At 38.1% G+C, this 14,973-nt stretch overlaps 1 long non-coding RNA gene across 13 annotated transcripts in view; it reads left to right on the plus strand.

Moving 5' to 3' along the window:
• Positions 1-14,973, plus strand: part of LOC102154812 — a 171,804-nt gene that overhangs the window by 138,643 nt on the left and 18,188 nt on the right. For 9 of the 13 annotated variants that reach the window (XR_005356759.1, XR_005356763.1, XR_005356762.1 and 6 more), the window contains 2 exons: positions 13,293-13,406; positions 13,585-13,786. The exons of 1 other annotated variant lie outside the window; for it this stretch is intronic. This is a non-coding gene — a long non-coding RNA (uncharacterized LOC102154812). The remainder of the gene's footprint in view (positions 1-13,292; positions 13,407-13,584; positions 13,787-14,973) is intronic. 3 more of the 13 variants (XR_005356761.1, XR_005356760.1, XR_005356765.1) reach the window with 3 other exon arrangements.

A 14,973-nucleotide genomic window follows, 5' to 3' on the forward strand; every position in this document is an offset into this window, starting at 1 on the left:
CAGATCTTTTACATCCTTGGCTAAATTTATTCCTAAGAATTTTAATTGTTTTTGATGCAATTATAAATGTGATTGTTTTAATTTCTCAGATAATTTGTTGTAGTGTATAGAAATGTAACTGATTTTCATAGGTTGATTTTGTATCCTATAACCTTACTGAATGGATGTTGAGTTTTGCCAAATCTCAATAAATTCAGAAAATGCATTTGACAAAGTTGCAAAGTTGTCAAATGCATTTGACTCACTCATGATAAAAAATCTCAATATATGAGATGGGTTACTGGAGCTTTATTAGTTTTGTTTGGCTGATTACTCACCATCCATGTAGCCTTGAATTTATACCCATGCATTTGAGGAGTAAATACTTTCTCGTGTGTTTACAGACTGGGTTTGGCAGTTAAAGACCTTCTCCTGCTGGGTTTGCAGACTAATGGGTCTGCTTCCAGGATTTTACTCAAGTGGGCCTAGTTCCAGGTCACATGGCTGTTTCTGGGTCTGCAGTTGGCAGGCCTATCATTAGAGACGTGGGCAGGCATAGTTCCTGCCAGATCCTGACTTTGACAAAATTGCCTCTGGGACCTTTGTTGAGCATGGTGGGAGCCAGTTACAGGGCTGCTTTTGACAGACAGTGGGCCTATTGCCAGAAGCATAGATGGTTCCCACTGGGTTCCTGAGGAGGCTCCCTCTGGGTTTCTGGTGGCTCTCTGGGTAGGCAGGATAACCTGCAGAACTGTGGTAGAGGGAGCCAGAGCCAAGTCATAGGGCTGCTTCAGAATTTGCAGTCTCAGGATTAAGGTTGGCTGGCCAGTAATACTGGAACGGGGAAGGGGGAGGTACAGGTGGAGGGTACAGATAGGCATGTCTTCTGCTAGGTCTCTGTGAGAGTAGGATTAATTCTGGACTGGTGGTGGAGCAGGGCTGGAGCCAGGTCACCAGGCTGCATCAGGGTCCACAGTTGGGTCTGTAGCTGGAAAGCCTGTTACTGGGGCCACAGATAGGTGTGCTCCTCTGGGTTCATTGCTGGATGACACTGGTTGCTGGACCATGACCAAGCAGGGCTAGAGCCAAGTCCATAAGGGAATAAGGCTGCTTTTAAGTCAGCAGGTGGGACCATGTTTGTTTAGTCTGCCACCAGGGTGCAGTCCTGCCTTCCAAAAACAGCACTGTTAATACTGGACTTCAACAGTGTTTTAGAATCTCCTACCTGGATCCCAAAGCTCCCACAAAAGCACTTGTGTTGGTAGATTTCTTTCAAATCATTGTGTTAAAAATGAACTGAAGCCTGAAGATCTCCTATTCTGTAATCATGTTGAAATTCTTGTTATCGTGTTTTTTATACTGGAACTCTAGATACTCCCTTATTCTTGGATATATGGAATATTAAATAGCAAGCGTTGGTACCTTGAAGAACTATGTTCCATACACATGAACATATTATTAAATTATATTAGTCTCAATCTTCTCTTCTCTGTATTAGATAAAACCCACTTTGCTCTAACCATTTCTTTAATTTAAAAAAAAAACAGGAACAGAAAAAATTGTTGTTCATAATATGTCTAGTCCATGAAATACTAAGACAATATCTTTAAAGGGTATTCCAGAGGAACAAGTTTCTATCAAGGAAGGCAATATTTCAGCTTTACCAATTTTTTTTTCAGGTTTTAAATTAGACAAGAGTTTTTAGTTTATCTTTGCTCTAAAAATAATTAACTATGATACTTTGAGTACTTCAAGGTACTTTGAGTCAAAGTAGTAGTAATTTATACTTACCAAAAGTTACCTAGGTTTATCTAGGTTTATCTTTTTACAAACCATGAGTGATGATACCAGATTTCTTTTTTAAAGATTTTATTTATTTACTTATGGGAGACAGAGAGGGGGAGAGACAGACAGACAGACAGAGACACAGGCAGAGGGAGAAGCAGGCTCCACACGGGGAACCCGACCTGGGACTCTATTCTGGGTTTCCAGAATCATGCCCTGGACTGAAGGTGGCACTAAACCACTGAGCTACCAGGGCTCAGATATATATATATATATATAGAATATATATATATTTTTTTCAGGGCTCAGATATTTAAAGCAAATGGTGCTAACAAGATTTTTATTTGGTGATAATTTCTCTTAGAGAAGACGACAGATCAGTAATGCACATGCTTATTTTCTTTCTCTGTTATTATGTTCTCTTGCATAGATTTTAAAAAGTCTGAAATCTCTTTATCCTTTGTTTTGAAGGTGGTAACCAAGGTTAGAAGTAACTCTTTTTCCTAATAGATAAAATTTTCCCCCAGAGGTAAACTTTAGGCTGCTGCGTACACCCTGTTGCTATTGGCAGGCACACATGAGCTTAACCTCAGACTGGAAGAACTTACATTTCACCTCCAAGGGAGATGCGATAGGTTACATTGCATGTATACCCACAAGAAGTTTCATTAACAGCATCTGTTATTTCCACTCAAGAAATCAATACAGACTGTAAAATCTCTGTGGCCACCAATCTTTTCTACGGGGCGGAGCATTTATAAAATGCTTTTCTCCCTCTGGGGAGAAAACGTGTTAAGTGTGTGACATTACAGGGCTTTAACAGGCAGCTTTCTATGGTGGCCGCATCGATATTTGGTCTTGTTGTACTGGAATTTTCTAGTATGCTTCTAGGCACAAATGATATTTAGGCATGGACTTAATCATCAACCAGCTACTGCTTTCACTAAGGAAATTTCCCATGGGAGGTAAAAGATTTGGCCCAGACCTTATACTTTTGTCTGTCAGAGCACTCATAATTGATGGAATGCTGCTTGGCTGTAGGGTGGTAGGTAGTTTATTCAGAGATGCTACTGAGGACTGGGGTTTGGGGTTGAAATCTCACCTGGAACTTTGAGAGACTTCATACAACTCATTTAACTCTCATGTTGTCGTAAGAAATTAGTCTTCTAACTAGCACATTTTGCTCTTTCTCTATTATCAGAAATAAGCATTTGGCTCTCCACAGAAATGCACTGTGAAGTCTTTAGCAGCCTAAGGCAGTGCTTTTCAAGCACTCCTTTTTTTTTTTTAAATTTTTTTAAGGTATTTACTTATTTATTTATGATAGTCACAGAGAGAGAGAGAGGCAGAGACACAGGCAGAGGGAGAAGCAGGCTCCGTGCACCGGGAGCCCGACGTGGGACTCGATCCCGGGTCTCCCAGGATCGCGCCCTGGGCCAAAGGCAGGCGCCAAACCACTGCGCCATCCAGGGATCCCTCAAGCACTCCTTTTCTTTCTTTCTTTCTTTCTTTCTTTCTTTCTTTCTTTCTTTTCTTTCTTTCTTTCTTTCTTTCTTTCTTTCTTTCTTTCTTCTTTCTTTCTTTCTTTCTTTCTTTCTTTCTTTCTTTTTTTTTTTTTTTTTTTAAGATTTGGGTTTGGATTTTAATTCAAAACCATTATTAAGATTTATTAGCTTCCTCCCTAAGAGTCAATTTTACCTTAATCCTATGTAGAGGCAAACCAAGAACAAAGCTTTGATTTTTGTAAAAAGGTATTTTGTTGTTTCTTGCTCTATTTACCCAAAATATTTAAGGAAGAAATCTCTCTCCTGGTTCTTAGCTTGTTTAGGTTGATAGAGAACACAGCTTTCCATGAGTGGCAGAGATAGTCAGGGAAACGTCCTTGGCTAATGAGCTGAGCTGTAGTAGGGACTCAGGTCGGAGTGATACTTCCAAAGGAATACCATGGTCCATGGAAAGGCTTAACTTCAGGGTGGCTTGTTCAAACTTTATTTTCACTTATTTACAATGCAGAGATGGCCAGAGCCTGGATTGAAAGAGGTCTCGTCCCAGAGCCTCATCATCTCCTTGTGGAATATCTATTACCTTTACCTCTGTACTTAGGGTCCCCTGTCTTGAGAGATAAATCTTCTATATTATATTAGTAACTGCAAAATTACAATAATTATATTAACTGTTTTAGCCATCAATGTGTACTTAACATTTTTAGTTAAATCCTTTCTCTGCCATTATTATAAGACATTTCAAAGGAGAATTCATGCTTTAGATACATTTTAAGTTTGGAAATAACTTCCTATTTTTAAGCAGACCAGCTTTCCATATGTATAAACAATATTTTCACAATATTTCCTTGCACTGGTGAGTGAATCATTACAAATATCATGGGAAGAAAAATGAGGGAGGCAGACCTATTCTTTGATATGCTGAGAATTAACCCTCCAAACTGTATCTATTAAAAAACAGGCACTTTTTTTTTCAAGTTTAAGGAACCAGTATAGTGAATTTGAATATTCCTGAGTCCTCAACTTAAGATATAGAAGAGTGATTATTAACAAACTATTTATTAAGGGCCATAGTTATTCCAGCCATTTTCTTCTTTCATTTTCTTTTCCTTTCTTTGCTTTCTTCCCAACTTAGCTTATCTTCATCTAAAAATATTACATCTCAAGCCTAATATTATTTTGATTAACCCAGTGCAATTTGTTCTTACAGAATGGAAGGCTGTTTTAGTTCAAGTCACTAAAAAATTCAACTGTCCTAGGTTCTCAGAAATTCATACATAGGTTTCCATCACTTAAAAAGAAGTAGTAAAATTCTAGCAACCATATCCCACTTCTGTTCAAAATTTAACAACTGTGATTTCAAAAGTTAATGTTAATACCTAGAGTGCAGTTGGGTTTATGTAGCGAAGATAAACACAACCAACACCAACTCCTTCCTTAAGTGTCTTCCATATGGTTCAACAGCAGGAGTGATCTTTGTCCAATTCATTTTCAATATATTTATAGTGTTAACTACTTAACATTACATCGTCATAGAGTTCCTTTTCCCTGAGAGAATTTGCTAAATTTGCTTCATATTTTCCAAGACATGTATCTGGTCATCTAGGAAATTTGTACCTAGGACTATTTAGATTTTAACATTTAGAATTTATAATGAGTTATAAAAAGTTCTAGTTATACTTGATGCAAACAGAGCCTGAAGTATATAAAGCTATATGTCATTCTGACAATAAGAATGTATCAAGTCCCTCTTACACTTGTTGAAAACTTGGATTTTAATTTATTTAGAACCCTTTTAGTCACCAAGCAGAATTCATTTAAAATATAGCTTGATTTCCATAGTAATTTAATGGTGACATAACTGTCTAAAGTTAGAAACATCCATATCAAACTTCTAAATAAGGCAATCCAGTGATCTTCCTCCTTTAAACTTTCACTAGATTTACTTTCTATCTACACAGAATGGCATTTAAAAATGTGGACCTATACTATCCTTTAATAATTTTACTTGTTCTCCAGTTAGTTCCAACTTGATCCCACAATGCCAAATATACTTCTGGGAAGTTAGATACTTGCCTACTGCCTACATACTCATTGAGTTCCTTAAAAAGACCTATATTTAAAGTCTGTATTAGGCTTCCTTAAATAAATCACTGGGAGCCAAGACTGTCTATATGGTTGTCTATCTTGATCAGAGTAACCAGGTAAACACATCTTATTCTATTCTTCTGTAAATATAGCTTTTTAGGCATTTATTACTAAGTGCTGAGAAAAGACAAAGTCTTTAAGATAACAAAACCAAATACTTTGCATTTGTGTAGTTCTCTAGAAATTCAATATACTGGTAAATTATAGTCACCCACTGAGAAAATAATGGGTGCTAGGCAATACGACAACTACTTTATATACCTTATCTTTTTTTTTTTAATTTTATTAGAAAGAAAGAGGCAGAGAGAGAGGGAGAGGGAGAATCCTAAGTAGGCTCCATGGCCAGCATGGAGCCCATTGTGGAGAGCAAGGGAGAGTCCAATGCAAAGTGCCACTTTGGGCTCAATCAATAACCCTGAGATCATGATCTGAGCTGAAATCAAGAGTTGATTGTTTAACTGACTGAGCTATCCAGGCATCCTGTATATACCTTATCTTTTTCAAAAACCATAAGCTTTTGAGACAAATTGCTTAGGTTTGGATTCTAAGTCCCAACTTTATGACCTACTACCTGTATGATCTTAGGCAAGTTAACTGATCTTTCTGCAGCTCAGTTTCTTAATCTGTAAAATGGACAGAGTAACAGAACATGCCTTAAAAGGCTGTTGCAAGAATTTTTTTTTTAAGATTTTATTTATTCATAGAGACAGAGAGGGAGAGGCAGAGACACAGGCAGAGGGAGAAGCAGGCATCATACAGAGAGCCTGACGTGGGACTCGATCCAGGGTCTCCAGGATCACGCCCTGGGCTGCAGGCGGCGCTAAACTGCTGCGCCACCGGGGCTGCCCTGTTGCAAGAATTATACAGGATATTTACATAATGAGAGCTTAGCTAGCACTTTGTGTGGCACATAGAAGTGCTCGATAAATATTATCTTTGGTTTACATTAATTCTGACAAATATCCTGAAAAGTAAAGGTTATTTTTCTAAATGTATAGATGAAGAAACAGGCTGAAGGAAAAAAAATACATATGGCATCCTTATACAAAGCTATTTGATAAAAATGCAAAGATAGCTCTTTTATTATCAGGACAGCCTAGATTGTGCTATGTAACATGAAAGTTCAATAACTCAGTGACTTAAAAGAAACAGTTATTTCTTGCTCATGGTATCTGTCTATTGTGAGTTGGCTGGAAGCTCTGTTGCTATGTCATCACTGTCCTCATTGCAGGACAGGCTGATAGATTTCCCAAATATTCACATGACAGGAAGAAAGAGAACTCTCTAGGTTCTTGCAGTGATGAAGTGACGCACATCACTTCTGCTCATAACTATTGGGCCCAAACTGTTATATGGCCACATCCAACTACAAAGATCTAAGAAGTCTAATTCTATCAAGGGTACTAATGACTACCACAGATCTCATTATTCATTCACTTCAATTATTGAATTCTTAAAATCTACCAATCACTTTTCTGGGCACTACAGATAGAGTAGGGAACAGGCCAGATAATGGAATAAATTTCCATGGTGGTTACAATCTAATATGGTAGATAATAAAAAAAATAACAGAAAGAATGAATAAATGGATAAATTATTTAATAAGAAAAATCATATGTTAACTATGCAAAAAATTATAGAAGGACCATATCGCAGAAAGTAGTTTATTAGTTACTTTAGACTGATAAGTAGGGGGGAAAATCTGAGGAGGTGACATTTGAAACAAGATCTGAATAACCATTAAGAACTTGTCCCATTAAGATCAGGAGGAAACATTCAAAGCAGAGATACAGTGCAATAATTCCAAGGTAGGAACACATCTGCTGTGCTTGAGCTGAAGGAAGTACAGAGGAAGCATGATGGTTGAGGGAAAGAGTCTTAGAGGATAAACGCTAGAGGTAAGTCAGGGAAAAGTTTTGCATTTTGTGCTGTTTGATGGGAAGGTGAAGGGCGGGGGGGGGCGGGACATTGAAATAGTATAAGCTGGTTTGTAGTTTGATGGGATCCCACTGGGTATTGTGCAGAAATGGCATATTAAGGGGCAAGAGGGGAAACAGAAAGTAGATAGATATGACATATATTTTGAGGAAGGTCTATAGATCCTACTAATGTACTAAATGTGGGAGGTAGAAATAAAGATGAATCAGTAATGGTCTCAGCATTTTTTGGCTTGAGCACCTATTTAGATAATGAATTAGCACTAAGATGGGGAAAATTCATAATAAAAAGTTTGTGAGGGTAAATGGGTAGGAATAAGGAGTTCTGTGATGGTGATGTCAAGTTTTAGTTGAATAGACAGCATCTAAATAGAGACATAAAAAGGGCAGTTAGATATACGAGTTTGGAGACTAGATTAGGTTTAGACATAGAAGTATGGAATACGTTGCTAACTAGATGATATTTAAAATCATGGTGCCAAATAGACTAACCTACCTAAAGTGTATAAAAGGAGAAGAAAAAATTACCAGCAGTGAGTCCCATATCACTCTAAAATGTAGTGATCTGAGCAAGTAGGACACTGAGATAGAGTGACCAGTAATAGGAAAATAATCCTTCACTGAAGCTAGGAGGTGAAAGCCTTTCAAGAAGCAATCGGGGGCACCTGGGTGGCTCAGTGGGTGAGTATCTGCCTTTGGCTTAGGTCGTGATCCCAGGGTCCTGGGATCGAGTACTGTCCACATCAGGCTTCCCACAAGAAGCCTACTTCCCCCTCTCCCTATGCCTCTCTTTCTGTGTCTCTCATGAATAAATAAGTAAAATCTTTAATTAAAAAAAAAAAGCAATCAGTTGGGGGCACCTGGGTGGCTCAGTGAGTTAGGCATCTGAGTTTGGCTCAGGTCATAATCTCAGTTTCCTGGGACCTAGCCTCGAGTGGGAGTGCCCCCATCACCTGGGAGTCTGCTTCTCAATCTCCCTCTGCCCCTCTTCTCCTCCTCCCCTGCTGTGTTTGCTATTTCTCACTTTCAAATAAATAAATAAAATTTTAAACAAAAAATGAAGCAATCAGTTGTACAAAACATTCTTGAGAGATCAAGTAAAATAAGAAGAGAGAGGTGTCTTTTGGGTTTGGCAATATGGAGGTCAGTGTTTGCCTTATTAAAAGCAGTCTCTGTGGAAGGATATAAGGAGAAGCCTAACTGGAGTGAGTTGAGAAGAGACTGAGGTGGAAAAGTGGAGGTGAGACTTTAACCATGAAGAGGATATAAATGGGGTGTTATTGGAGGAGGATCTAGGGTCAATGAAAATACTTAAAAAAAATGAGAGGTGATAGATATAATCCAGCAGGGGGAAGGAAAGGAAGGGAGATTGAGAGAGGAGAAAAGAGAAACTTACTGGTGCAGAAAAAGTTCAGGAACAAAGATCCTGAGAAGGAAAGTGTCTGGAATCCAGGATATAAGAGGACTCTAGCAACAACAGTTCATGTGCAATTGCAGGAAGGAAGGGGAAGTATGTGTGCAAACAGTGGTTTATCAGCAGATTTGTGGAGAGTAGAGGAGAGACTAATGGCTGGATTGCTTCCTTTTAAAATTTTAAATATAACTAAAACCATTAGCTGAATGTGAAGCAGGGAAATATAGGTGGTTCCAGGAGCAAGTTCAGGGTGCAAGCTAGTCAATTGGAAAGTGGTAAAACAAAAATAAGAAGTATGAAAATATTGTTGTGTTGTGTGATAATTTCATATTTGTGTTTCATGCATTTATAGTGAGATCCGTTATCTTGATTTTATATTACTCTCAGCAGAATTCAATTGTTTGGAGGCAGGCATGAAAGGGCAAGATAGGTAAATTTAATCAGAGATGGGGCTTTGCCAAGAAAGATGGAGGAAGAGCTATGTGAAATAATTGTTTGTAACAGTAATTATAATGCTAATTAGCTCTAAATTTGCTACACAGAAGTGAAGATATGACAGGTTAGAGGGTAGAGCTTAATGGTGAAAAATGGTATGGTGCTGGATTAAAAATCTTACTCTTTGGGGGTAGACAGGCATATAAATAATTAACTATAAAACAGTGTGATATATCCCATCTTTAGACAAGTTTAGAGTCCTATGGGAATAATTAATTCTGCCTAGGGGCAGGGGTTGGCGAATATATCTAATACACTCACTTCTCTCTAAGAATTATGCCAAATCTTTAGAGAAGAGGTAGCCTTTTTACTACCTAAGCCGTAAATAACATTCAGAATTAGGAGAGCCAGTCACTGTGTTGAGAACATAAGCATATTTTTCTACAACCCTCCAGAAACAGAGATATCTGTTAGGAAGCTATTATTGTAATCCGGGCACATGGAGGGAGATGCATTAAATCTTACCAGGCTCTCAAGTGACAATTGAAATGAAGAAATGATGCCCTGTTGAACATTAGATCCAGGGGACAAAAAGAGGGAAACATAAAAGATGTAGTTTGGAAGACTGGGAGAAATAGCAATTTCATTGTTTAAAAAAAGAGCCTGTCTAGGAGAAAAATGGTTGACATTGGGAATGAGAGATTTGAGGTGGTTATAAAACATGTTTTGGGGTCAGGTGGAAATACAGAGTTGGTGTGCCAAGACTAGAAATGAAGACCAGGAACCACTAGAATAGGAATAATAGCTGACCACCACATTTATCAAGATGCTTCTCAGCACAAGAACCTGTGACTGTTACCTATGTTATCGATTTTAACGGTACCATAATCTGTTCCAAACTAGACATCAAATTTTCCCCTCACTACTTCTGTAGTCAGCCCAGACACTTAACCAACCTCCACATATTCAGGTCTATATCCACTCCTTGCATTTGTTTTGTTCTGTTTCCTTTATCTGGAATGTTTTTTCCTCTTTCCTTCATGTATACATCAATCTTATCTAACTTAAAATCCACTTTTTCCTTAAAACTTTACTCTAGACCCATATTGTAGATCTGTAACAGACATATAACTTCTTTTTACATTTAGGGTTAGTAGTTGTTCTCGTATTAGCTCTTAATTTTTCCATGTGCTTAGCTTTATCTTCCTAAAAGAATTTACTGGCAACAGAACTGTAATCAAAGGAGCTTGGATTTGGGATCTTGAATCTGGCTTCAAATCATCTTCAGCTTTTTAACTTCACAGAGCAGTGCAAAACATTTTCCTAAACTGGTTTCTTCATCTATAAAACAAGGATTGCAATTCTTAACCCTCCGTTTATTGTGAGGTTGTGTGAAATGAAGTGATGTTAGAGTTTTTCATTTGTGGACCACAAAATCCACTCTAACTAGTTGTGATGGTTAATTTTATGTGTCAATTTGGTGAGGCCATGATACCTAGATTCTTGGACAAACATTCTAGATCTTTCTGTGAAGCCATTTTTTTTAGGTGAGGTTAACATTTCATTTTTTTTTAATTTTTTTAAATTTATTTATGATAGTCACAGAGAGAGAGAGAGAGAGAGAGAGAGAGAGAGAGGCAGAGACACAGGCTGAGGGAGAAGCAGGCTCCATGCACCAGGAGCCCGACGTGGGATTCCATCCCGGGTCTCCAGGATCGTGCCCCGGGCCAAAGGCAGGCACCAAACCGCTGCGCCACCCAGGGATCCCAAGGTTAACATTTCAATCAACAGACTTTGAGTGAAGTGAATTATTCTCTGTAGTGTGGATGGACCATATCCAGTTCTTTTTTAAGATTTTATTTATGTATTCATTCATGACAGAGACAGAGAGAGACACACACACACAGGCAGAGAGGGAAGAGCAGGCTCCATGCAGGGAGCCCAACGTGGGACTCGATCCTAGGACTCCAGGATCATGCTCTGGGCCAAAGGCAGAAGCTAAATTGCTGAGCCACCCAGGAATCCCCCCAAAAACCAATCAATAGAAACCCTTAATAGAAAAAGACTGACCTCCCTGGGAGAGGAAATTTTGCCAGCAGAAGATCTTGGGACTGGAACCACAATTGTCTCCATGGCCTTCCATGTACATTTTGGTTTTGTCAAGCTGCACAATTGCATGAGCCAATTTCTTAAAATTAATCTCTCTATATCTATCATTTCGGATCTGTTTCCCTGCAAAACCCTAATACACTAGTTTAACGGGAAAGATATGTATCACAGTGTATTAGATAAGATAAAGAAGCTCCAGGAAGTTAAGGGAACAAATTTTGAATGCTACACAGCCAGGAACAATAAAACCAGAAAAAGCTCCCCACTATATACCGATAAATTCTTAATGGCAAGGGAGTCTGGAAATGTAGTTTTTAGTTTTCCAGTCTTTATTATAAGAAGACATGCTAAAGGGAATTACAATGGAGTTGAGTGAACCAGCTTACAGTATTTGTGACAGACAGCACATGGGAAAGTAACTGGAATTAGGCCTGACACTCGTAGAAATCCACATGCAGCTATAGAAGTACAAACTTCATGAGAATGTAAGTCATATGTTATTCCCCTTGCTGTGCTTCTAATGCCCCTAACTTCTGATGTCCAGGTCACATATTCCAATGCAATGCACCGTGGTATCACAATTTTAAAACTTAATTCCTCCCAGGACTAATTTTCCTTGTATTCCTGAAATCACATTTTAGTCATAATTTCAGTAGTAGACCCATATTTTTTTTTAATGACAATGTCTGGAAATTGGTTCATTGATTGATTTTACTTTGGGTCAGTTGATTTAAAGTGTGGAAGAGACAGAGGTAGTAATTTTCATAGCACTCTGTATCAAGGAGACTAAAATTGATAAGCCTGATAGTTACAAAAAGGATAAAAGGGAGTAAACAAGTATTTTGATTACCACCAAGGTTAACCAACCTTTAGGGCAGAAAGTATGAGGATTATTTTAAAATTCTAAGCCAACTTTTTAAAAAAATCTCTTTTTTTCCATGAAGAAATAGTATTTGTTAACTCCTTTGATTCTTTTTGTTGATCTGATGAAACTTTTAGGGCTGGACCACAAAGAACTGAAGACAGGTTCATAGCCAACAGCTAATATAACTGACTCCTATACTTCATGCTAGATACTAAATATTTAGCCAGAGCTAAATATTGCCAGTGTAATTGACTTAATTCTCACAATTGTCTTATGATGTAGGTAAAACCTCCCCATGTGACAATGGGTAAACTGAAAATTTGTAGCTTAAGAAATTTTCCAAAGGGCAGAACAGGATTAGAACAGGACTAGATATCAGGCTCCAGGTTGGACCTCCTAACCACTACATTTTACTATTTCTGACTGAACAGCATTATGGTTGGAGGGCACTTACTTTTGGTTCTTATAGGTATGCTTTCGCTTTGATGGGCAAGAGAAAGAAGAATTCGTAGAACATGGCTTCCAAGATTTCACTATCTCTACATGAAAGTAGCTTATTGGATCATTTTCTTTTTCTCTTTTTTTTTGGTCTTATTTTAGCTTTTCTCCTTTTTTTTTCCCTATTAAAATACGAACATAATAGATGTAGCCCTAGAGAAGGAATACACTTTGACTCCTCTAGCACTAACCATGAGAAACTGGGTGCATACACTCAGATGGACGAATGGATGAAGTTGAAGGGTCTCTGAGGAGCAACATTTGAAGTAGTGCCTAAAGACTTGGTCCGGAAGGCAGAGGAGCATATGGTATATTTGGGGATATTCATATGCTTATCAAGTGAATTAAAGATTGAGGACAGAGAAGGGTATCATCCAAATAATATATCACAGTGCATCAATCAGATGATTGTAGAGATTTTCTCTCTGTGGGAAGAGGAGCCTCATATAAAACTAATTTGGTCTTTGGTGGGGGTGTGGGGGTGGCACTTCAAAAAAATTTCAAGTCTTGAGAGAATTACATAAATACAAAATTACATAATTACAAATTTTTTGAAGAAATGATTATAAATGGGGACAAAATGACAGCATAAGTTTCTTATTTTCTTTTTCTCTTAAAAGGTATTATGATTTCATTCATCCCCGATAGTGTTGGATTTCAAAATTAAAGCCTGTCTGACTAAAAATGAGAAGAGACTGTATTTCAATGGTTCTCCATTCTCTTTGTCCTAGGAGGTAATTATCAGTCATTTTCCTTGAGAAGTTTACCTTCTTTTCATGATCCTAACAGAATTTGCTTAACAATGAGGAGGGCAGAAACCTTCCATGATGGCACTACAGAATCTCCATCTGTAAATTATAAGGTTGTTTGAATTAGTTGGTTTTTTTTTTTGGTGTGTTTTCTGAAAACAAGCATGAGAATGAGGAAGAAGAGCAATTTAAACGTGTGAATCCACTGCTTTTAATATTGCATGTAACCTGGGAACTGAAGTTCTGGAAGTAAATTATAACAAGAGAGGCTTCAATGTGGAATATGAAAGGAAACAGAATTAATCTCCGGAGAGCAGTTCTCACCATTTAGCAGGCTTGCCGGCCTGGACCCAGATAATATACAGGTATGCTGAATAATGTACTGAATGTTTGCCAATCCTTCAAGCTGAATTTTTCTTACCCCTGGGAGAGAAAAGTCTTTTGTGTATAGGCCTTTGTTCTTTTTAGAGTCCATAACCCTGTTTTATCTGCTATCAGTGCTTCAGCAGGAAGTAGGTCTGTTAATTTCAGAATATGTACAATGATAGCACTGTGAAGAAAATGGTACAAAGGAAGGGTAATTGAAGTGGAATTTTACATTTTTTTTAAACAAAAATAATGGAATATTTTGAAGTTCATCTAGGAAGACTCCATATGTTCAGTATAATACTGAACTCCTCCTTAGTTTTTAAAAAATGTATCCAGTATATATTCCCATGAAACAAGGCAGGGGAGAAGTGATTTGCCCTGTGTTAACTATGGGAAAAATCCAGGTAAAGAGGTCAGGTGACTTCTCCAAGAGCTAAATGGAATTAGGCCAAATACTTTAGAATTTCTGGCTTACTTCTAACTGTGAGTTTACCTACTTGCATATTTGCTACTTTAATTATAGTATTTAGGTATTCCCTAAAGTTGCACAATTTTCATCCCTCAGAAGGGCCACCCCTCAGAGCAAGCCTAATGGGATGCACAAGGGTTGGCATTCTGAATGATTATCCCTACAACATGGCAAATATAAGGCATATTATGTCGGTAAAAAATGACTGGGGCCAGATGCTCTTTCCAGGATGAAATCACGACACTCTGAGCAGAAAAACCGCACTCCTCATGCATAAGTCCCCACACCCCTGTTTTTATTCCCTTTCCATACTTCTTCTACAATCTCAGGAACTCCAGATCCTCATGCTGGAACCTCTTTAATATCAAGGGCTCCTTCCCGAGGCATCTAACTCAATAGATTGAAAATCTTATCCAAATAACTACCATGTTTTGGTCTTGACTCCTTCTCTCATCTAAACTGAGCTGTCCTCTATTCCCTCAGGATATTGCTGTGCAGCAGGTGGCCTAATTCACTAAAAGTAAATGGGTTTTAACACCTCTTAAACCACATGTCTCTTCCCACAGGCTGTGCATACATTCACTCTCTCTGTTACAGATGTCCAGACCCAAAGCAACTTTCACTTTCAAGCTCCTTTCTCACTCGGGGCCATTTCCATACTGGTTTCTCCATACCAAAGAGAATGCTGTGTAAAGGCCAAGTAGCAATCTATAG

Source organism: Canis lupus, chromosome 3 (genome assembly GCF_011100685.1).
Source record: "Canis lupus familiaris isolate Mischka breed German Shepherd chromosome 3, alternate assembly UU_Cfam_GSD_1.0, whole genome shotgun sequence".
In the NCBI taxonomy this organism is placed as follows: domain Eukaryota; kingdom Metazoa; phylum Chordata; class Mammalia; order Carnivora; family Canidae; genus Canis; species Canis lupus.